This window comes from Biomphalaria glabrata, chromosome 8, assembly GCF_947242115.1.
Source record: "Biomphalaria glabrata chromosome 8, xgBioGlab47.1, whole genome shotgun sequence".
NCBI lineage: Eukaryota > Metazoa > Mollusca > Gastropoda > Planorbidae > Biomphalaria > Biomphalaria glabrata.
The window spans coordinates 17,562,929-17,589,115 of NC_074718.1; the positions used below are offsets into that span (position 1 = coordinate 17,562,929).

Below are 26,187 nucleotides of genomic sequence, written 5' to 3' on the forward strand. Positions count from 1 at the left end.
AGGGCAGATGATGTAAAGGTCATCTGTTTCTGTGGCCTGCGGTTAACGAGGTTGTCAGCACAACGACCAACCGTCTTCTATTATAGATCAAGTAAAACGCCGTGCAACATTAACAAACCATAACACACACTGTTGTGGTGATATGACATGTTGTGCAGATCTAACTGTACTTTAAAATGATTAATAACTCACATTCAGGGCTTGCGGCTCGCTAACACTCCCCATACATATACATTTAGAAAATAACTTGATTCAGCTTGTTCAACTTCAAATTTACCTTTCATTCCTAAAGAAGAGGCTCATTCCTCTGTCAGTTACTAATCAAAACAACGTCTTGCCTTAGCTAGAAGAGTGCGTCTCCAACTGCCGTTACTATCCCAGAACTACTTCCGTCCAAAATAATGTGCAAGTCGCGTCGCTAAAAGGAAATCCCAAATTTAAGTAATCCAGTCCTAAAACTATAAAAACACACAACGCCGCCATAGATACATTACAGACCTTACAACCGTTACGGTTGAGAACTCTCCCACATTTACCTGTTTCCAAGTGTGTCTTTTTTCGCAAGACGCATACAAATTTATACAACATAAAAATGAATTAGTCAGAAAGACAACAGGTTAAAGCTTACATTGTTTGCCACATTGTAATCTAACTGAATGAAAAGTTTATAAGTTTAAAAAAATGTTTTTATTTTGTCCAAAATCTATAATGAGTCTAATCAAAATAACAAATTTAGAAGCATGTATAGTTTATCATTCTGTAGAATGTTGTTTACATCAGTGATGTCTCTAATATTGATCTAGATCTCTATGTATTTTTACATTCTAATGTCAAGGATAGATTTAATGATAAACAATGAATTGAATCTCATTTTCGAAAAAGCGGATAACTAAAATTTTAAACAAAACGAAACCACCAGGCACGACGAGATTAATGTTTGTTTTTGGAGTATGCGTGTGTTTGTGTTTGATTGTAAGTTTGTGTTATGAATGTTTTCCTGTCACATATCCTGATATCTAACTAGTTTGTGGTCATCGCCTAACACAAGGACATTGCTACAAGGCAAAAGTTGTTTGATTGATTGTTCCTTTCAAGTTACATCCTTTTTTTCTGAACTAATATAAAGCCAAACATTTTATAGTCAACGCATTTCAAAGCAAAGTCTGTCACTAGAGACGTCGACGTCATAATGAAACATTGTACATTTCTTTCTTTTGTTACTTTAATTGCACTTGCAACAGTGACTTATGGTAAATGATTGTATTGCTTTAGTACATAGTATTTAGTTCACTAATACTTTTTCGCAAGGCAGCCATTATTACGTAGTCTGATAATCTCATGTATCTCAGGTTCTACTATTGCAAGAAAGTCTATATATGTATATATTGTTATAACTCTGCCATGCGCACCGCAATCTAGGCTAGTGCAGAAAAAAGGTTCGCACTATTAGTGACAAGACTAAGTTGGATGTTGACATGGGGGAGAGAACCATTTCCGCCCAAGTGAAAGCTGATGTAAAGATGCTGTGCTCAAGACGTGTTATTCTACATGTATTTGTGATGTCCTGTAAATAAACATCTAGAGGAGGTAGGATTCGATCTCTATGTCATCGTTGAAGCTATTACATCAGCTCTTAATTAAAGAGCTAAGACAAGAGCTTTGGGACCGAGGTTTAAAACCCGTCGGTAGCAGGGAAACGCTCACGGCTAGTCTGCGGCAAGCTCTGATCGATGAAGAAGACCTATCAATTTGAAATTGCACCTGGGATTGTTTATGTCATTGGCAAGATCCAGGACTGTGGGGATGCATTTAATGAACAAATGAACACGATTAGGATCATGATGCGGAACATGAGCAGGAACATAATGTTGAACAAGGTAGATGAAAGTGTATTGCAAGTAGAAGGCAAAATAGACCAAAGTGTTAAAATTGTGTCGCAAGCGAAAGAAGAAATAAACTCGTTAGTGAAAGGGCAGTTACCTGGTCAGGACTGTGGCTGCACAAACAGTGGTGATGGGGGCGCTGGGGATTGTAGCGCCTTCTTTGACTGTGTTGCGAGGATGACTTTCAAGACGCGAAACGTGACAACGATTGCTGCGACGATCTCAAGGGAATGTACCGAATCGAAGGGAAAGAGACAAATGAAGAAACTGAAGACTGTTACGTGCCTGAAGCGTTTGTTCCTGTTGTACCTGTTACCAGTAGCTTAACTGAAGTCTGTTATGTGCCTGAAGCGTTTGTTCCAGTTGTACCTGTTACCAGTACCTTAACTGAAGTCTGTTATGTGCCTGAAGCGTTTGTTCCAGTTGTACCTGTTACCAGTACCTTAACTGAAGTCTGTTATGTGCCTGAAGCGTTTGTTCCTGTTGTACCTGTTACCAGTACCTTAACTGAAGTCTGTTATGTGCCTGAAGCGTTTGTTCCTGTTGTACCTGTTACCAGTACCTTAACTGAAGTCTGTTATGTGCCTGAAGCGTTTGTTCCTGTTGTACCTGTTACCAGTACCTTAATGAGCTGGACTGATCAAGACAACGTTGGGTCTGCGTTCAAGCCTGTTTCTATGGACTTTAAAGACCTCTGCCTATCTGCCGGTGCTCACGAGGGAAATTCGAAGCTCGACAACTGCATCCAGAAGTTTACCATGAATTGTACGTGCGGCGCATCACACAAAGAATTTAGATTCCAAGAAAACCACCAACAGCGCATATGTACTTCTACCATCATCATCGACATTGGCATAGATGAATGTCAATCAAACCACTCTAAATCTGAGATGTCAAGAGGAAGACATTTTCCAATTGAACCTGAAGAGACCTATCTTCTGGACGTGAGACTGTTAGCTGAGGATGACTGCGGTGCATTGGACTTTGTTTGCAACGTGGCTGCATGTGAACCTGCAGCTCCTTTGAGAGGCGTCTATTGGAAGGTCTGCTGAGACAGCATGTCCGATCAAAGGCTGTGCTGAAGAAAACAGTGCTCGACACTATCTCTTTGTGTGTCAAATGGCCAAGTCATTGTCGCAACAACAACCTGGTCAACTGGAGTAAGAGAAAGCGGCACTGGAGGAAAACTATGCAGATGGCTACCGATCGACCTCCACCTGAACTGTCAAACCTCCACTGCACTGTTTCTTTTCGGGACAAAAAGCTCTAAGAAGGGGGCAATGTTATAACTCTGCCATGCGCACAGCCATCAAGGCTAGTAGAGAGGTGCGCACTGTTATAGACTAGACCTAAAAGGATGTCAACATTAGAGAGGAGAACGATTTCCGCCCACGTAGAGAGCCAATATGGAGAGACTGTGCTAAGAGAAGATGTTGCTTTTGTGTACCTGTGATGTCGTATAAATAAACGTCTATGTCCGTTGAGTTGCCTCACTTAAGTTATTACAATATTGTTACATTATGTATAACGTATTGAAAAACACATTTGCAACAACATGATTCTAAGCAAGTCGTTTTATTACTAGAGCTGTTGTGAAACATAGGAATAAAACATAAGTCTTTCACAAAAACTGTCCCAGTGATACTGAGCTATTGGCAGCGACCTTTATCCACAAATGTTCGTTCATAAGTCTAGGTAAATGTGATTAAAATTAAAAAGTAAAAATAAAACTTCAACAAAATAATTAACATAACAAGAAAGAAGCTTTTTTTTAAAGCTCTGCCCATACCTTAGAGCACTCACCCTTTTCACATTCACTCAGATAACCAACCACACACCTTCACAAAAGTCTCAAAATAACAATATGTATATGTGTGTGTGTGAGAGAGTCTACATAATTAATCTTTATTATATTATGACCCTTCATTCTTTCAGAAGACGTTCATTGTACCCTAGATTTCTTGGAGTTAGTGAAAAAAATTGTAGACTTTCCGCCCTTGTCAGCAAGGGGGTCTGAGGGAGCCCCGCATCCAATTAATATTTCCGTTATTGAGGGCCAACAAAATGCATAATCTGAGGTATCTACAGTGCATTATTCTGCTATTAAAATGTTTTATTTCAAAATTTATTTATTATTTCTGACTTTGATCCTCCCGCGTATTGGGTGGTAAGCTGCTACCACAAAAATCTGTCACTGGTAATTCTAAATCCTCTTCTCACCTACTCTGAGGACCTTCATGATAGTGTGGCGCCAAGTTGTACTAGGTCAAACTAAAGGAATTTATACATTTGGAAACAGATGCTTAGTATCTTTCTACTTTATTTCAGATTTAACATTGTTTTTTTTTATAGGTCTACCAAAACAAGTGTTAAACAGGAACTGTTTTAATGCAATGTCCTGCTCTGATGATCCATGCTTGATGTCTGATTGTCCAGTTCGATGTGTCCAGTAAGTTCAAACAAGTTTACATAAAAATATTTGCTAAAAACGATAAATCAATGTTTACTAAATGTGCTGTTTTATTTTAATAATTTAGTTAAGTCTTAATGTCCGAGAAGACAATGTACTATATATATATATCAGGTCAGTGACAACACTCTTACATTAGGTCAGGGACAACACTCTTACATTAGGTCAGGGACAACAAACTTACGACATGTCAGGGACAAAAGCAAAGTATTTCACTGACTCTTTTTTTTTCGATAGCTTTGAAAAAACTTTTCACAATCACATAATAACAGATATCCCGAATCAAAACCATAAGACTTTAGTAATTATAGTATTGCAAATCTAAAGGGAGAAACTAAACGGCAAGCATCAAGTAAGATGATGATGTTTAAATACACAATAAACAAGACGATGAAGAAAAATGCACTTACACACACAGTCATTCAGTTTTAAACTAAGGTTCCTTCTCTTGGTCAAAGGTCATAATAGAGTGCAAGCTTGACTGTTCATGGACACTCACTGAGGTCATAATAGAGTGCAATCTCGACTGTTCATGGACACTCACTGAGGTCATAATAGAGTGCAATCTCGACTGTTTATGGACACTCACTGAGGTCATAATAGAGTGCAAGCTTGACTGTTCATGGACACTCACTGAGGTCATAATAGAGTGCAAGCTCGACTGTTTATGGACACTCACTGAGGTCATAATAGAGAGCAAGCTTGACTGTTCATGGACACTCACTGAGGTCATAATAGAGTGCAAGCTCGACTGTTTATGGACACTCACTGAGGTCATAATAGAGAGCAAGCTTGACTGTTCATGGACACTCACTGAGGTCATAATAGAGTGCAAGCTTGACTGTTTATGGACACTCACTGAGGTCATAATAGAGTGCAAGCTTGACTGTTCATTGACACTCACTGAGGTCATAATAGAGTGCAAGCTTGACTGTTTATGGACACTCACTGAGGTCATAATAGAGTGCAAGCTTGACTGTTTATGGACACTCACTGAGGTCATAATAGAGCGCAAGCTTGACTGTTCATGAACACTCACTGAGGTCATAATAGAGTGCAAGCTTGACTGTTTATGGACACTCACTGAGGTCATAATAGAGTGCAAGCTTGACTGTTCATTGACACTCACTGAGGTCATAATAGAGTGCAAGCTTGACTGTTTATGGACACTCACTGAGGTCATAATAGAGTGCAAGCTTGACTGTTTATGGACACTCACTGAGGTCATAATAGAGCGCAAGCTTGACTGTTCATGAACACTCACTGAGGTCATAATAGAGTGCAAGCTTGACTGTTTATGGACACTCACTGAGGTCATAATAGAGTGCAATCTCGACTGTTCATGGACACTCACTGAGGTCATAATAGAGAGCAAGCTTGACTGTTCATGGACACTCACTGAGGTCATAATAGAGTGCAAGCTTGACTGTTCATGGACACTCACTGAGGTCATAATAGAGTGCAATCTCGACTGTTCATGGACACTCACTGAGGTCATAATAGAGTGCAAGCTTGACTGTTTATGGACACTCACTGAGGTCATAATAGAGTGCAATCTCGACTGTTCATGGACACTCACTGAGGTCATAATAGAGTGCAAGCTCGACTGTTCATGGACACTCACTGAGGTCATAATAAAACATGTTGCTGGAAATCTTATAAATACTATTTTCAATATCTTGGACATCTGGTAACTCCGATCTAAATTCCGAATGTTTCTGAGTTTATTGTAAAATATAACAGCAATGTAAGTACGATTTCTACACAAACATTATTTTTGATAATATTGTTACGATATCAGAAACCAGAATAGTAAAACATTTTTAATAATATTATAATATTTTTGTTTTCTTTTGTTTCCAGCACCTGTGATTGTGGCTACATCTGTGCCCCACAGTTCGGCTTTGCTATACCATAGACTTTGGACACAAACGTTGAATCCAATGTTTCTATGCATCTCTTCCTATTGTCTCTACATCTATTATATTGATATGCTCAATTCATTTTTTACTTATTTTAATATGAATTCAATTAGTATTGTTCACCTTTTATCTCTTGAATAAATGCTGAATTATTTTAAACGCTACCATAAGCTGATAAAAACATTGAAAAATAAATTTGTACATTTTTGTATTTATGTCTCGGACTTAGTAAATGTCTTAGAATTCAATGAGTCTTTTGTGTTGTTGTTTTTCTGAAATAATAACAAGTTGTAAGTGAATGCCTAGCATTACTTTTCGACGCTAAAATAAACAATGAGCTCAGTCCAAGTCTCACATTAAAACGACGGTTCTAAACTTTTTATGTTGACAAAGAACAAAACATCGAGTTCAAATGAGACTTAGTGTATCTAAGGAAACTGCATCAAGTTCAAGATTTAACAAGTAGAGTCACGGGTTTAGCGTCAAGAAAACATTAATTGCAAGGGTACATGTCTAGGCATGTTTGATGGAATGGGGAGTTCCTCCTTGTGATAGCATTTTGCAATTAATAACAAGAACAAGAAAAACATACAAAATACTTTAAAAAAAAAACAACAAAGCTTATGTGGAGTGTAATTTTATCAATTAATGTGGATCTGTCGTGTGATTAGATTTCTAATAGATCTAGACTAACAATATACATTTTTAAATGTAGTTTATAAAAAAAAAAGTTGTACAACTTGAATTAGAATCCGTCGTCTCAATTTTCCTCAAGCCAATACATAAACTACTGAACAAGTGAAAGGCTTATGAAAATAGAAGGTTTCATAGCTATCTATAGTTAGTTTCAAACTTTTTAATTGACGACCTACATTTCTACATAATGTATAAAGGGGACTTATGAAACTTTTACCACCGCTTTTGTCCAGCTCTATTTCCACTGTGTTCGATACCAAACAAAATAATTAACTACCAATAAGTAATTAAATGATTGGTTAATTTCTTTAAAACTGATTCTTCGTTTTATCAGGTACACGAAATAATTGTGCAAAATTTGAACCTGATCCAAGAGTGTGTGAGAAATAACGTGAACAAAAATTGTACCAGACAGACATCTGAGGCTTTCTGAAAATCTATGGCCCTTTGGAAACAGAACCAATACCCCCCCCCAATTAGAAGGAGAAGATGACGTAACACACAATGATAATAAAACTAAAACATTTCTGAACTACAATTTCGCTTCAGCACTCACAGCTCTAGGAGTCCATGACAAATTGTTAAAGGATTTGTTCTAACACAACTTTATAAGTAAGCATTAAAGAAACAAACGGTACTTACCATGACCAAATAAATAATATACATACCATGACCACATAAACAAGATATACATGCCATGACTACATAAATATCTCATTTATTCAGCATCTATAGCATTTGATTTAATAGCATAACTTTCTATGACATCATCTTACATAACCTCTAGGAAATTAACATTGCTCCCTGTCACTAAAATTAATAATTAGTTAATACTCCTATATAGACTTATAATAGGCAGCAAAAACACTGATTCGAGAACCCCCTTGCTAGCACTTAACGTTCCATGAAAGAATCGCGCCCTACAATTTGAGAAACGCTTTAATACATGGTGGAGAAAAATCTCTTTCATTTTTTTTTCATCTGTCCTTCAATTAGTTGAATTGGTCAAAAAGTAAAAGGATTTTGGCTAGAATGTTTTATGAATGAAAATGTTCTTTTCAAAGTAAGACTAACTATTCTAAGATCATATAGCTTAGAATAATTAACATAGTCCAACTATGTAGGGTAATATTTTATTTTGCTGGTGAATTATTACAATGTGTTCAATCTTCAAAGTCTAATGTCCCATACTTAAACAAAGGAAATGGTCATAACACGCCTTACTTGCTCACACTGAACATGAAACTCCAGCTCGCAGTCAACGAATTTGCGTACGTAACTGCCTCTTTTGCTGTAACTATAAACCTCGCAAAAACGGAAGTCAGTGGCGTACCTAAGGAGGGGAGGGGGAAGAATTTTAGATCCCCCGGGTCCCCACCTAAGGGGGGGGGGCCCAAATGGGTGTCCGAAATTTATTTGTAAATACATAAATTAATATATTTGATTGACAAATAGTGTCAACGGGTGTCTTTTTTTTTTCAACATTTATGGATTAAATTTATAACAATGACTAAACCTAGATCTAGATCTATCAGTACGTTGACTTTGTTGACATTTTAAAAATATTTTTTTTCCACAGAGATCAAAGTTTTGTTAAAAGTTAGTTTTACATTTAAAATTTTCTAGCCACGAATAAAACTGCATGATATACAGCGAATTCCAGGTATCTTGTTACCTTTACTAATAATAGATCTAAATGGCGTGTATTTTATGGCTATACTAATTAACCTTAAAGCAAAATTTGGAGAATCGAGTATAACAGATCCAAAAGTTATTCTTAATAATGCTAGAATAGTCCATTATTCGGGTTTGGCGTCTATAATTTCAGAATTAACCTTCACACTCGAGTTATTACCCCTCTATTCATCTTTCCTTTATCCAATGAAAACTTTCTTTGTATTTCCATCTAATCCTTTTGCTTTCGCACAAAACATAAACAAAAAACAATGACGTAATATCATATAATATCTTTTTGAAGCTATTATCACATACTTTCTTTTTAAAGTTCTTAAGAGTGATATCTACTAGGAACTTTAACAATTAGTCCACTTCTGGTTGTCTTGACTGGCACAACAAGTTCTCTAGACGTTGGTCTATAACTGTCTGTTTCGTTTGTTCCAACAGTTTGCTGTTCAGTGTCTTCATCGGTATCATAGTACCCAGAGATGTCTTCATCGAAACTCTTATTCAAAAAGCGTTGATTTCTTCTGTATGTTTTTCCATCGTTTGTCTTTATGATGTAAAATCTGAGTGCTGAATGTTTTTTTTTTATGACAACTGCTTTCTGCTATGTTTGACCAAGACAAACTCTCCGACAGAATAATCTTTAGGTAGTCTTGCTTTTGCATCGTATTTCACTTTGCTTTTCATCTGCCGTTCGTTGAGTTATGTCTCTGCATTTTCAGCTACCGATGGTTTCAATAGTTTGGGATCAGTTGGAATGATTCCCTGAGTCTTCTACTAATCAGCAGTTGTGATGGTGAATACGGCAGTCCGCTTATCGGAGTATTTCTATACTAAAGCATAACGAGATATGGATCTGTCCCACTTTTGTATGCTTTGAATACTTTTGCTTTCGCACAAAACATAAACAACCAACAATGACATAATATCATATAATATTAGCACAGAAGCTTCTTCGTGCAGTGGAAAATTATGAATTTTTTGCCTATCTGGAATTCTGGTTAAAGCTCCCGCGCCCAATTAATATAGTTTAGAAGAAACTACAAAAAATTGGACTGCACATACGGGAAGCTGCTGAAGAAATTAGTATTCGTTCATGCTTTCTGCAAAATGATGAGAAACTGACAAAAACCCAATCCATCGAAAAAGCAAAAGAAAGTAGTGAATACTATGGATTCCCTGTAATCAAAACAACCAGAAGAAAGAAAAGACTTGATGGGAAGTTGAGTTCTAATGTAGGACTGTCAATAGAACTGCAATTCAAACGTATTGCGAGAGAAACGCTGGACAGATTTCATATGGAGATGAAGGGCAGATTCCAAAGGCTGGAAAGAAAACGGGTAGGCCTACCTTTGGTTTCTTCTTGAACCAAGACACATGCTAGATGAAGACATGCTTATGACAAACTGTCCTACTTTTCTTATTTGTATGATGAAATAAATGGCAAATCTCATTTTCAATGATGTCATTGATGCCCTAGCACTTTTCATCAACAAACCAGTAATACAATCACCAATAGACGTATATTTAAGAAACAGGCTTCATATGGTAATTACGTGCTCAAACCTTGCAACCTCCTCCGAATACTGCTAACTCAGGCTACTTCTATTACGTCACGTGAGAGATCATTCTCAAAGTTCAAGTTCATCAAAAACCATTTCAGGAGCACAATGACGCAATAAAAGCTTATCATGGTTTTAATGTCAGTGAAGTCACAAATACTAGAAAGATGTTATAGATGTCTTTGCTGCACAGAATGCACGACGTGAAGCGATATCAAGTGAGATTTTTCACTTGTGCATTGTTTAACTAATAAACAACGGTATTATTCATTAAAAGAGTCTTAATGATTATTTTTTGTTAAGTTTACTGAAATACTGAACCAATTTGATTTTGGGCGTATATATTTGTGCGTACATTATCTAATGTCATATGTCGAATGTTAAAATGCAAGGGGCCCCCAAAGAGGTAAATCCCCAGGGTCCCCAATTCCCTAGTTACGCCCCTGACGGAAGTCATATTCTATAAGTCACCAAATAAAATCTATTCAGCCCTAAAGATCACGTGAATAGACCCTCCCTTAACGTGGTAGACAACTTCAAAAATCAGGGAAAAATAGTATCACATGACCCATTGCTTTTAAGGGAGGTTGATAAGTATCTGATCAGGGCCAGTAGTGCTATATTACGCCTCCAGGCGAGAGTTTGGCTAAATAAATCGTATGTATGTTGTATGTCTCCTACGGAAAAATGCACCACTTTACTGTGTTTCTAAGTGCATGTTTACCTACAAGGTAGAAAATTTGCCTCACTTGATGTTTCTCCTAAAGTCATAATAAATATACTATTTTTAATATTAAATGCCTGAAAGTAGTCATTTGAGAAGTTACACTTTAAAGACTTTCTTCCAGGCCATTAATGTGCCAAGAGTTTTATGAAAAAGATGTAAAACGACATGATGTGTGCTGCGGTTTGTCTACACTTTCGTGGGACCTAAGAAACTTTCTACTGTAATCGCCACGTACAATTACATCTAGAACTAACAGAACACAAAAGCAACTCATCAGATTGGTAGTCTTTACCCGAGTCTTCATTTTCGTCATTACACAAATATTTCCAAAATGAATTCGGGTCAATATCCTTCCTTAAAAAAATGATTTAACCGAGCGAGGCTCGGCCACCTGGTACTTCTCATACTTTGTGTAGCTGTGTTGACTGCAGTTAGGTGCTGGATAACCATTTCACTGTTTGTGAAATGTGCAATCTGATAGTTTGTTTTTTCCTTATTATTCTTATAATTATAACTTTTAATCTAAATTGCCACTTATATTATTATAACTTTTGTATTCATTTGACTATCTTGAGTTTTTTATTATGTATATATTGCTATTATCTTTCATTTTGACTGCCTTTGTAGCTCTAGGTTGTAGCACAATATGCTGCAAGCTGCCTCTAAAATCTATAATTACACTTCTATCTCATGAGATAAAGGATGGGCGATTTGAACGTCACCACAACTTCCACTTTAAGAGACTTTCCTTAGAAAGATCATGTCATAACTGCTTTCTTGACCTCGGTAGTGTTATTATAAGGAATGCTACATTAGGCACCAGGTGAGTTGTAGGAATTGTCAGAAAAATATCCTAATTAATTGAAACTTTTCATAGCTACACACTTTTGATTTTTACACGAGGTTTACTGTGGTAGTCATAGCACCTAAAGGCAGACAAGGTTTGAAATTAGAGTAGCTCTTACCAGTTCCATTGGTAAGAAACTCCCGAATCGAGACGCAGCATGTATCAACACTATCAGATTAGATGCTGGTCTAAGCATTCAAAGTCTATTTAATATTTAACAATTTAATATTCCGACATATGATACATATGAAACTTGAAATCTATAACATAAAGCATAAAGTAAGAACTATGTATGTATGTATGTATGTATGTATGTATGTATGTATGTATGTGCTACTGTGAACTGCATTTAACTTAAAGAGTGGTATAGGTCTGCGCGAGACAATTATCACTATAAAAATACTCTGCGCAGGCTGGAGGAAATACTTTATTCCTCATTAATCTTCGGACTCGAAGACAAGTCTTATGTATGTTTGTATGTATGTCCCGCAGGGGCGGACTGGCTATATGGGCAAACGGGCAAATGCCCGGTGGGCCGGTACCAAATGGGCCTGTCTGGTCGCGAACAAAGAAAAAAAAATTAAATGCAGACAACTTTTTAAAAAAGTGACAGCAGCAAGACACAAAGGAGCGAATCGTTTTCTTGTGTTTTTTTTATATTATTATGACAAATAATTTTGTTTGAAATTCAACAAGAATATAATTTAAGAATTACACTATACACTGTACGTATTATCATTTGTAAAACGTTAGACCGTACTTTCTGCTATGCACGAGCGGCATGGCCTTCAACACTACTTTGATGTCTTCGAGACTGTGTTTGGCCTGATCATTTTGCTGGTCGGCATGGGCCTTTGATGGCACTCCTATTTTTGTTTTGCTCCTTCCCTCACCTGTTTTTGATGGTTCCATTGAAAGTTAACGAAAAAGAGGGATGGGAGAGGTTAAGTTAGAAAACATTGATATAACGCGGCAAAAGGGGAGACAATTAGCTCGTTAACAAAACTTAATAGAAGTTAACTTAAACACATACACACAGCCGCGAAATTGCGAACCACCCAACTTATTCATAGCTCAATATGGGTATAACCGTATAAAGTTATACTTTCGGCGATTTGAAAAGAAAAAATGTAAGTTTCTTGTTGTTTATTTGTAATAACATAGATCTAAAAATACTACACTTAAGGCTTACAAAAAAAAATATTATTTAATTAAAACATAAATCTAGATCGAAATTAATATATGTACCGTTATGATTAATGGCAAAATTATGCTTAGTATGAAGTCATTGATGATGAGAATTATTACAATAATTTATATAGCGCTGTCACATCCGATATTTAATGAAAGGAGATTTAGAATCATTTACATTTTAAATAATATATTCATACACAAATCGCGTTTTTGAGAATGTACTAGATCTAGGACAAAGCAAGAGCTTTTTACATTTAGAAGTACCTCTCCAACCGTTATGCTTTCTCTTATTTGGTAAAGAATATATATATATATATATATATATATATATATATATATATATATATATATATATATATATATATATATATATATATATATATATATATATATATAGTTCGTCCATCGTAGTTCGATTATGACCACTTTGTCATCCAGGGGGCTGAGGGCTTTGCACTGGGGTTTTGTGTCTCCTCGTATGACTGGTGAGACCTATGTGAGCCCGGAATGTTCGGCCGCACACTAGGCACGTTATTCCAGCTGGAGCTAGTGTCATTGGCCTTGCTTTGTTCTCTTTTCCTCAGCAACTTGTGCGCCAGTTTTCACAGCGCGACGCCATGATGCTCTGTCATGTGCCTCTGTCTCCCAGGTGGCTAGGTCTATGCTGAACGTCTTCAGAGAAACTTTGAGGGTGTCCCTGAAGCGCTTTCTTTGACCACCTTGCGAGCGTTTTCCTTCGCTTAGTTGGCCATACAAGAGTCGTTTAGGGTCTTCCATTCTACATACGTGTCCTGCACATCGCAGCTGGGACTGCATCAGGATTGTGTGGATGCTTTGCAGACCCACTCTTTGAAGGACTTCAGTATCTGGTATTTTGTCTTGCCATTTGACATTCAGTAGTTTTCACAGACATGTCGTGGTAGTGATTCAGTTTCTTTGCATGTTAACTGTACACTATCCATGTTTCTGAGGCATAGAGCAATGTAGGGAGGACGACGGCTAGATAGACACCTAGTTTTGTATTTGTGGTGATACCACTTTAAAGGAATGGGTTGCTTGAGTCAGCCAGGAAAACCAATGACTTAGCATATTTTAAGTCACAGATCAACATGCATGACTAGATTGACACGTGAAATGTGTAGGACCTAATTATTTTTATTTTTTTGAAGAAACGTCTGTAATCTATAAGTAATACCAAAATGTTTGAAACTCATTAAGGCTACTATTGTAGTGTTTATAGTTTTCAGACTACATACATGTATAAATAGTATACATTATGTAAGCCTACGAAAGCATACATCCAGTTTTCGATGCCTTATTAAACTTTATATATTTTGAATAGAATTAGGCTTACAACTATGATAAAACACATAGGCGTAGCCGAGAGAGGAGGAGTTCGAACCATCACCGGCCTCAGATCTCATTGTCTGAAAGGGAAACGTTACTTACTTTCCCAGTGCAGCCAACTTAAGCAAACTACAGTCACCAAATTTCATGAGCGTAGCCAAAAGGGGTTTTGTTTCCCCCCCCCCTCCACCTCCAATACAAAAACTAAAGCATTTTACCTTTTTCTACCAGTCGCTGGACTCCACTGAATAGAAGATTTAGTTTTTGATTTTTTTTAGCGGAAGAGTAGCAGGCTAATTGCACTGTAGATACCTCAAAATATGCATTTTTAAAGCTTAAAATAACGGAAATAATGCTTGGATCCGGGGGGAGCTTACAGCGCTCCCCCAGACTCCCTAGCTGTCCCTTGGTGGTGTATTCTGCCTTTCACTAATTATAGGAAGAGAGTGTTCTAGGGTAGAAAAAAACGTTTGAAAGAATGAAAGATAAGAATGTAATGAAGATTAATTACATATAGACACACACTAATATATATAGAAATTTCGGAGAGGTTTAAAATCCCCCACACACACCGAAAATATATGACATGACATTTGTGGGCCGGTTTATATGGTAATGCCCGGGCCGAATTTGATACCCAGTCCGCCTCTGATGTCCCGAATAGAAATAAAAACTGTTTGTCCAATCTTGATAAATTAAATGTTCCTTGGATACTAACTGCAAAGTAACATATGTAAAGAAGCACTAAAACAAATTTATGACTCTAAAAAAAAGTTGCTCAACTCTATGAAAGTATTTCTATTTTATGGATCTTGTAATATAAGCCGGAAGGTCACGCACGCGCAGAACAAAAAATCTCTCAAAGCCTAGATCTTATTCTTAGACGATACAGCTAATCATCGCTAAAATAGTTTTATACTTTAACGTATGAACATTCAAAATATTGTCCATTCATTTCATATTTTCATCAAATTTACTTTCAAATTTGTGTCTTTAAAGCATTTTTACAAACATTCGTGCGCAAGAACTTCGATTCAACCCAATAGCTCCATTCATAATATCGCGCACTTCTTAAATTAAACATTACCGAAAGGTCACGCATGCGTAGAACAGAAACTTTACAAGTCTTTTATTTCGGATTTAGTTGGATGTAGGTTAATACGATTTCAAAGTGTTTAGTCGTTAACTAGGCTACTATGGCTAACATTATAATTTTGTTTAATTGCTTCTAATACACTATATCTGTGACTATATCAGTGATACACAAATTAAGACCCGCGAGCCGCAGGTTATATCTGGCTAGTATATAAATAAACTAATAATAAAAGCTGTATAATGTTAAGTAGCAACCTGCGAGTCGAACACAATCTCTCTACGTAAACTCGTTAAATCAATTCTTAAAAGACGCATGTTTAGCAAATTTGTTTATAGATCACCAAAACATAAAGCGTGTTTACATGTCCTGTTAATGTGATCAATCAACACAGTCTGTGGAGACTGGACTGTTCAGTGAAAGAGTGCTTTCTTCAGCTTCTTGGTTTGTTTTATTTTTTATTTCATACTGTCATGTTGCATTCATTTTGTATTTGTGAATTATATATTCTTCTATTCGTACATATTGTTATAACCCTATGGGCAGCGCGATAGTGTTAAATGTAGTTACAGCTGACACACGTGAACTCAGGCAGTGTTTACAGAAGGCCTGATTAGGAGAGAAAGAAACGTTATGATTTCAGTTGCGTTAATGCAGTAAGAACTGTGAATGAAATTTTTTGTAATTTTTTGGTAATGTGAGCAGGTCAGGCAGGCGCGAGTGGGAGAGGACCTATTCTCTGCTGCTCAACATTAAAATTTACCAACAGTAGGCAGATGTTTGCGCTACTGGGTGGGCTCAATCTGTGCACCTCGGTATGGTGACCAAGGGGCTATAGTAGCCTAAGTAACCAGAAAACTGACTATACTAACTTACCTAAGTGAAAACAAGATAACAAACTTTAGTTAAACAAAAAGAAACTTTATTTACATACAAAAATAAATCAATAATAAAAAATAATATATACACTAACACTACAACTGAACTCAGCAACTAACTAAAACCCTCTAAACCTACACCACTAACAAACTAACCAAACCAACTATCTAACACAAACTGATCAAAACAACTATCTAACTAAATCACTAAAACTACTACACTATAGACCTGGATCTACAATAAACACACTACAATAAACTAGTCTAGATCTACAATATCCTACTATTACAACCAACCCGTAACTATAAACAAGAACACCTTGTCCTTAGGCTCAGTACCTTACTATTCACTAAGAACAGAACTGAGAAACAGACTATAAATATAACTAAGCCACTAATAAGGCAACACTACAGAAACAAAATAACACTAGCTTCCCTAGAATTAGATCTAGAATTAGAATGGATCTACAGAAACAATAACAAAACTATCAATAGCAGAAACAAAATAACACCAGATTCCCTAGAATTAGAATAGACTTCAATAGATCTACAGAAACAATAACAAAACTATCAATAGCAGAAACAAAATAACACTAGATTCCCTAGACTTAGAATAGATCTACAACAGCAATTATAAGCAGCAATATTAGATACAGCAGCATGTATTTCAGCAGTAACACAGCAGCTAAAAGCGAACAGTTAAAAGCAGCTAAAAGCAGCAGTAACAATAGCAGGCCGTCCCAGGTACAGGAATAAAAATATAATTAGACGACAGACCACAAATATCTTCAGCTGTCACACAGACAGATATGGTACTGACCACTGGTCAAATGCACACTCAACTTTTTTTAAAACAGCGTGGCATAACTTTTTATACACAAAAAGCGGAAGTACAAATAATAAGTTTGGCACTAGCCTATAAAAATAAAATATATAAAAATATAGCTCTGGGAGCGCAAGCTCACAGTAAGATGAGATAAATGAAAAGAAGATGCCAGTATTTCAGTGAGGGAATTATTAAATGAGTTTAGTATGGGGTGTGTGAATGTAGGACAACCTATAAGACATTTGTTCAACATTTAGGTTTAGATGGTAACTAACAATCTCTACTGTTCACTTGTGTGTCCGACTTACAGCAACTAACTTGATCAATAAACGACAAGCCTTTATATAGTTCCAAGGTCTATATGTTTCTACCACGTTACAGGCATAGATCAACAATCACAATCTCTAGGCATCCTTGCTACATGCTACCTGCAACTCTGATATTTATTTTATCGTACTAGTTTTTTTGTTCTGTTTCACTGACATCTGTATTTTTCAAAGGTACACTGCCTGACGGTACATTAATTGAAATGACGAGGAAACTAGTTCTATTTGTTTGTTTTGTGATACTTTCTACAACTGCGATGGTGACTTCCGGTAATTTGTGTTGGCTTATTTTTTTTATTTTTTTACACTTTCTTTATTCAGTTTGTAAATTAGAACACTTTTGAAAGTTGAACTAAAGAAACAATTATTGAACCAAGGTATTACCAGACTTCGTAAATTTTTTAAATTTGAAAATATTACATTTAAAAGAGAACTAGTGAAGTCCAATATTAATTGCAGCAACACAATTGTTTACAAAAGTCATTTAAAAATGTAGGCTCTAGAGATACAATTACGAGGAATTAAAAATGTCAAGTTGTATTCCTACAAACTTTGTGCCATACGATATAAGTTAGCTCCGTTTATTCTAGGTACACCTCTACAAGTTAGCTCCGTTTGTTCTAGGTACACCTCTACAAGTTAGCTCCGTTTGTTCTAGGTACATCTCTACAAGTTAGCTCCGTTTGTTCTAGGTACACCTCTACAAGTTAGCTCCGTTTGTTCTAGGTACACCTCTACAAGTTAGCTCCGTTTGTTCTAGGTACACCTCTACAAGTTAGCTCCGTTTGTTCTAGGTACACCTCTACAAGTTAGAGCCTGCGAGAACGGTGTCGTCTGCTTGAATGATCCTTGCACCACGTCACTGTGTCCATATTTTTGTCTTCCGTAAGTAGTCCATAGTGTAGCTAAGCACATACGTAGTCCATAGCGTAGATAGGCATGTACGTAGCCTATATAGTTGATAAGCACATGCCATAAAGTAGATAAGCTCATACGTAGTCCATAGAGTAGATAAGCACATACATAGTCTATAGAGTAGATAAGCACATACTTTGTCTAAAGAGAAGATAAGCTCATACATAGTCAATAGAGTAGATAAGCTCATACATAGTCTATAGAGTAGATAAGCACATACATAGTCTATAGAGTAGATAAGCACATACATAGTCTAAAGAGTAGATAAGCAAATACATAGTCTATAGAGTAGATAAGCACATACATAGTCTATAGAGTAGATAAACACATACATTGTCTATAGAGTAGATAAACACATACATAGTCTATAGAGTAGATAAACACATACATTGTCTATAGAGTAGATAAGCACATACATTGTCTATAGAGTAGATAAACACTTACATTGTCTATAGAGTAGATAAACACATACATAGTCTATAGAGTAGATAAGCACATACATTGTCTATAGAATAGATAAGCACATACATAGTCTATAGAGTAGATAAGCACATACATAGTCTAAAGAGTAGATAAACACATACATTGTCTATAGAGTCCATAAGCAAATACATAGTCTAAAGAGTAGATAAGCTCATACGTAGTCCATAGAGTAGATAAGCACATACATAGTCTTTAGAGAAGATAAGCACATACATTGTCTATAGAGAAGATAAGCACATACATTGTCTATAGAGAAAATAAGCACATACATAGTCTTTAGAGAAGATAAGCACATACATTGTCTATAGAGAAGATAAGCACATACATTGTCTATAGAGTAGATAAGCACATACATAGTCTAAAGAGTAGATAAGCACATACATAGTCTAAAGAGTAGATAAGCTCATACGTAGTCCATAGAGTAGATAAGCACATACATAGTCTAAAGAGTAGATAAGCACATACATAGTCTATAGAGTAGATAAGTACATACATAGTCTATAGAGAAGATAAGCACATACATAGTCTATAGAGTAGATAAGCTCATACATAGTCTATAGAGTAGATAAGCTCATACATAGTCTATAGAGAAGATAAGCACATACTTTCTCTAAAGAGAAGATAAGCTCATACATAGTCAATAGAGAAGATAAGCTTATACATAGTCTATAGAGAAGATAAGCACATACTTTGTCTATAGAGTAGATAAGCTCATACATAGTATATAGAGTAGATAAGCTCATACATAGTATATAGAGTAGATAAGCTCATACATAGTCTATAGAGAAGATAAGCACATACTTTGTCTATATAGTAGATAAGCTCATACATAGTATATAGAGTAAATAAGCTCATACATAGTATATAGAGTAGATAAGCTCATACATAGTCTATAGAGAAGATAAGCACATACTTTGTCTATAGAGAAGATAAGCTCATACATAGTCTATAGAGTAGATAAGCTTATACATAGTCTTTAGAGAAGATAAGCACGTACATTGTCTATAGAGAAGATAAGCACATACATAGTCTTTAGAGAAGATAAGCACATACATTGTCTATAGAGAAGATAAGCACATACATTGTCTATAGAGTAGATAAGCACATACATAGTCTAAAGAGTAGATAAGCACATACATAGTCTAAAGAGTAGATAAGCTCATACGTAGTCCATAGAGTAGATAAGCACAAACATAGTCTTTAGAGTAGATAAGCACATACATAGTCTATAGAGTAGATAAGTACATACATAGTCTATAGAGAAGATAAGCACATACATAGTCTATAGAGTAGATAAGCTCATACATAGTCTATAGAGTAGATAAGCTCATACATAGTCTATAGAGAAGATAAGCACATACTTTGTCTAAAGAGAAGATAAGCTCATACATAGTCAATAGAGTAGATAAGCTCATACATAGTCTATAGAGAAGATAAGCACATATTTTGTCTATAGAGTAGATAAGCTCATACATAGTATATAGAGTAGATAAGCTCATACATTGTCTATAGAGAAGATAAGCACATACATAGTCTGTAGAGAAGATAAACACATACATTGTCTATAGAGAAGATAAGCACATACATTGTCTATAGAGTAGATAAGCACATACATAGTCTAAAGAGTAGATAAGCACATACATAGTCTAAAGAGTAGATAAGCTCATACGTAGTCCATAGAGTAGATAAGCACATACATAGTCTAAAGAGTAGATAAGCACATACATAGTCTATAGAGTAGATAAGCTCATACATAGTCTATAGAGAAGATAAGCACATACTTTCTCTAAAGAGAAGATAAGCTCATACATAGTCAATAGAGTAGATAAGCTCATACATAGTCTATAGAGAAGATAAGCACATACTTTGCCTATAGAGTAGATAAGCTCATACATAGTATATAGAGTAGATAAGCTCATACATAGTATATAGAGTAGATAAGCTCATACATAGTCTATAGAGAAGATAAGCACATACTTTGTCTATAGAGTAGATAAGCTCATACATAGTATATAGAGTAGATAAGCTCATACATAGTATATAGAGTAGATAAGCTCATACATAGTCTATAGAGAAGATAAGCACATACTTTGTCTATAGAGAAGATAAACACATACATTGTCTATAGAGAAGATAAGCACATACATTGTCTATAGAGTAGATAAGCACATACATAGTATATAGAGTAGATAAGCTCATACATAGTATATAGAGTAGATAAGCTCATACATAGTCTATAGAGAAGATAAGCACATACTTTGTCTATAGAGTAGATAAGCTCATACATAGTATATAGAGTAGATAAGCTCATACATAGTATATAGAGTAGATAAGCTCATACATTGTCTATAGAGAAGATAAGCACATACATAGTCTTTAGAGAAGATAAACACATACATTGTCTATAGAGAAGATAAGCACATACATTGTCTATAGAGTAGATAAGCACATACATAGTCTAAAGAGTAGATAAGCACATACATAGTCTAAAGAGTAGATAAGCTCATACGTAGTCCATAGAGTAGATAAGCACATACATAGTCTAAAGAGTAGATAAGCACATACATAGTCTATAGAGTAGATAAGCTCATACATAGTCTTTAGAGAAGATAAGCACGTACATTGTCTATAGAGAAGATAAGCACATACATAGTCTTTAGAGAAGATAAGCACATACATTGTCTATAGAGAAGATAAGCACATACATTGTCTATAGAGTAGATAAGCACATACATAGTCTAAAGAGTAGATAAGCACATACATAGTCTAAAGAGTAGATAAGCTCATACGTAGTCCATAGAGTAGATAAGCACATACATAGTCTTTAGAGTAGATAAGCACATACATAGTCTATAGAGTAGATAAGTACATACATAGTCTATAGAGAAGATAAGCACATACATAGTCTATAGAGTAGATAAGCTCATACATAGTCTATAGAGTAGATAAGCTCATACATAGTCTATAGAGTAGATAAGCACATACTTTGTCTAAAGAGAAGATAAGCTCATACATAGTCAATAGAGTAGATAAGCTCATACATAGTCTATAGAGAAGATAAGCACATACTTTGTCTATAGAGTAGATAAGCTCATACATAGTATATAGAGTAGATAAGCTCATACATAGTATATAGAGTAGATAAGCTCATACATAGTCTATAGAGAAGATAAGCACATACTTTGTCTATAGAGAAGATAAGCTCATACATAGTCTATAGAGTAGATAAGCTCATACATAGTCTATAGAGTAGATAAGCTCATACATAGTCTACAGAGAAGATAAGCTCATACATAGTATATAGAGTAGATAAGCACATAAGTAACCTGCTTTGAAATGACTTCATACGAAGACAAAAGTAACTATTTTAAGAGCCGACGGGCAAATATTTGTGTGTTTGATTTATTATTTACATTCCATGTATTTCAGTTGGGCTTCAAGTAGGAAACTAGAAATACTCTGTCACTTTAGGGGAGCGACGAAGTGCAAACGATGACTGACTTGGTTACTTGATGACTTTGATATAATGTACAGGATATCTAATTCAAAAGTACACTTCGTAATAAGCGAGAGTATTCCAAAGGCTCTGTTATTTTATTATATTCCATTTTAATGTACTTTTATAGTTTCTATAACAGCGCGACCTTATAACACTTAAATATTGTCTGTCCAATGGAAACTGTCCTTCCCAATTAGCAAGTTAAAGAAAATACTTTTTGGGTCTTACCATTAAGACATCGGAGATAACATGTACATCAATCTTCTTTACTATCAAAGAATACGTTTCTTAAGGAAAAAGGGGGTCGGGTTGTAGGAGAATTGGGCTTAGAATGGAATGTTCTAGATATTCTAGAATTATTTTAAAACTAAAATGATGAAAAGGATACACTTCCAAACCTCTTGGTATTAAATGAAAAAATGCTGAACAGTATTCTGTGTTGAGTGTTCAGTATAAATATATATGCGATATTGTGTAAATATTTCCAACTATACTATATTATTGTAAACTAGAATAGTTTAATATTTTGTAAATAATCTAATCTTCTACTATATAAACACAAAAATACCACTCGTTGATTGAGAGCCCTCTCATGGAAATGTGTGCACACGTTGCTTTTGTTTCCAGGGGCTCACTAACAACAGGTTTTGATAGATTTGCAACCTAACGACCACAGTTCATAAATACGGCTATGTAGCTCTATCAAACTTTTGTAATTTTTTTTTCGGCATTTACCCCCAAAATGTCGCATTCTATGTATTAAGCATTAAAAAATATCAAATTCCATATTTTAAAAGCACATTTTTTTTACTTTTTTTCAAATGACTTAAAAAGATTTTTTTTAATGATTAAAGAATGTTGATAAAATATTTAAAACTAAACATAGATGCTATATATAGAGATTAAAAATCTGAAAAGTGCGTGACGATTAATCGATGGATCCATTTAGACTAAATAAAAAAAAAACGAATCCAAATAGCGTTAAAAAGATAAATCTAGTTCTATTGTCATTTTGCTACATTCAAAAGGGTTCAAATAAACGAGTACAATCAATAAAGCCAAATTGACACTTCCTCATATTTAGAGAAAAAAGTACCAAAATAAATGTATAAAGGGGAACAGGAATGTAAGATTCTATTGGGTTCCTTGTTTCTCCAAGCCTGAAACTGATGGTTTGAAGAAATGAATGTGGTGTCTAATACGTTCATTGCTTGCAGTTAAATTAAAACTAACCAAAAAAAGGAAGAGAGGGGTTACGGTTGAAATATAATTCAGATAGAATTGAGAAAGCGAAGAAAAGTTATAGTCATACTAAGGACTAACTTTTTGTTGTTGGTGGGGGATGGGGAAGTGGATAAATAAAAGTGATACCAGAATTAACGGGCCCAAACAATCAGTACGTGTATGTGTAAGAGGCGCATTATAAAGCGGGTCTTTCCAAAGTCAAAAGTCTGTGTCGGAGAAATTAATGATGTGAAGGTTTCCTGAGTCAGAGTTTTCTCCTTTTTTAAATAGGGCAGTGACGTTACCTTCCCCCCCCCCCATTCCCTTGGTAAACTGACCTGATTAAGAGATGCATGAATAAAGTATTTGAAACACTAGTGCTAGCTTATCGCTTAGTTCTTCGATGGTAATCTAGCTAGTGTACCATAAGGTCCAGATGCTTTATTTGGTATACATAAGTTTACATTTTCTTTTCAGAATCTGTAGAGAATCCAACTACTGTGATGCAATGTGTATCGATTTTACTTAACTATGAACTTTGCACTTCAACCTTTGACTTCTGTAGGTTCATCTTAGAATATGACGGATGAAACGTGTTAATAAAATCATAGATTTATATCTAAACATGTTTGCATTTTTTCATTTTCATTTTAAAGTATTATTGTTTCTTTAATCGGTCGCTGGCAATATTTTCTTATCATATATTTGCAACCAATATTTTTACAGAGCAAATGGAATATGTACAGATGTCAACAAACACCTTAGTACATCTGAAAAATGCAATACACATATTAGTTTCACTTTATTTAAAACGAGCAAAAATATATAAAAGAAGAATACTTTAAAAAAAAAGAGCAAAGCTTTGTATCAATTAGTTTGGATCAGTCATGTCATTAAATTTGTAATAGATCTAGACCTACAAAAATAAATCTGTGCGATAAGAAATATTTTTGTAAATTGTTTTTGTTTAGCGCTATTTCATGCTTTTAGCTTTCTCAACAGGCTATGATCCTATCACTTGTCTTGGACCAGTTGGGAAAGGGGGGGGGGGGGTGACTGATTTAAATATCTGGGTGATTTTTACCACAATTGGTTTTTACAAGCATTCACGCCATCTTGGGCCACTTTAGCTATTTGGTTCATTATTTGATTGTATCGTTCGTTGTCATCTACAAGGAATAATTGGACAACATGATCCGAATCAGAAACCTCATTAGTAACGAACCATGCTGAGAATTACTCCCTTAGAGCAATTGAAAGGAAGCGTGAAAGGAAGCGAGCAGTGAGTTTTAAGGTCGCTTTGGTTACGGTTTTAAAGGCCAGGTGACCAATGTAAAAACAGCCACACGTCTTCCCTCCCCCCCCCCCGGCGTGTGGGGGAGCATCGCGAACCTAGTTGTCTCTGCATCTGACTCACAAGGTTAGTTATGGAGGCGAAAAGAACGGAGCCTGACGTGCTACGCTACAGCGCGCCATGAACGTTGAAAGGCCTCGGAGCCAGTGTTTCCAGAAACACCGGTATTTCACTAAGCCGCCGCACCGACGAACGTTGAAAGAAACGGTCTCTAAAATTTCCCCTCTCTCGAAGGGAAAGCAGGCAACATGATCAGAGAATGATAACTAACGTTTACAAGATTTGTACCAGAGTGAGTTGATACAAGCTTTGTCAACAATTTGGTATTGATTCTTTATACATTGTTTCTAAATGCATTGCAATCCTTCCTTTACAGTTTTGTTGCTGGCTATTGCTTGTGACTTCATGTCTTCCTCAACATAAGATCTAAGCTCCACATAATTGTTAAAGAAATTGGTTCAGTCATAGATAGGAACATTTGTAACATTTGAAAGTTATTATGATTTTATAATTAACCGAAATTCATTATAAAAGTTTCCATTTCAGACCTTGCCATCTATAGGGCATGTGATGTAAAGGTCATCTGTTGAAATTCAATATAAACTATAAACAATCTTCGCTTTTAGACTTTTTAATTAATAGAAAAACACTTAGTGCATGAACATAATATATTGATTGTTCTGTGAACTATCTGGGAGGAATGGAATATTGCCACAACTAATACTCGCCATTTCTCCAGGCCACAAGCCATCATCAGCTATATGCCAGAATGTCTTCAATTTGTTATCGAGTAATCCTTTTTTCAACTCTTTTCAACATTTCCATGTTACCTTATCCAGAGTAATATCAAATACTTTGCCTCAATTTTGTTTCAACTCAAACCAATGAGAGGTTTTTGTTCGCTTGCTACACTTCTGACGTGTTTTGGAACAGATAAGTTGACCTAACTTGTTCAATTTCCACTAGGCGATCAATTTCTAGTAATATTCAAAAGTAAACAAGAAAAACATTTTAAAAATATATTTTTTTTTAAACAATACCTCCAGTATTAAACTTTAAATACAGTCTGGCCAACGAGCTAGTCATTCTTTTCTCAGAGATATACATCAACTGTTTAATCCTTAGGAAAATTGGTTAGAGGCGTTTTTGAGATCAGATGTCCATTTTCCTTGATCCTGGTTTCTGCTGGTTCCATTAAGTTCTGACTTGAATAGATGTATTGTTAAAACCCCCCACAAATATTAAATAAATCATATAT

At 35.5% G+C, this 26,187-nt stretch overlaps 2 long non-coding RNA genes across 4 annotated transcripts; both read left to right on the forward strand.

Annotated features, from left to right (window-relative positions):
- The first annotated feature begins 1,140 nt into the window (after window positions 1-1,140).
- Window positions 1,141-24,199, forward strand: LOC106072304 (uncharacterized). Of its 3 annotated transcripts, none has more exons than XR_008779566.1 (4): window positions 1,141-1,250; window positions 4,236-4,332; window positions 18,215-18,339; window positions 24,053-24,199. It is a non-coding gene; the product is annotated as an uncharacterized LOC106072304 (long non-coding RNA). The 3 variants fall into 3 exon arrangements; XR_008779567.1 differs by having other exon boundaries at window positions 18,249-18,339; XR_008779565.1 differs by lacking the exons at window positions 18,215-18,339; window positions 24,053-24,199 and adding an exon at window positions 6,217-6,523.
- LOC129927912 (uncharacterized) lies at window positions 15,488-18,186 on the forward strand. The gene is made up of 3 exons (XR_008779568.1): window positions 15,488-15,868; window positions 17,629-17,724; window positions 18,045-18,186. It is a non-coding gene; the product is annotated as an uncharacterized LOC129927912 (long non-coding RNA).
- Window positions 24,200-26,187: the final 1,988 nt, after the last annotated feature.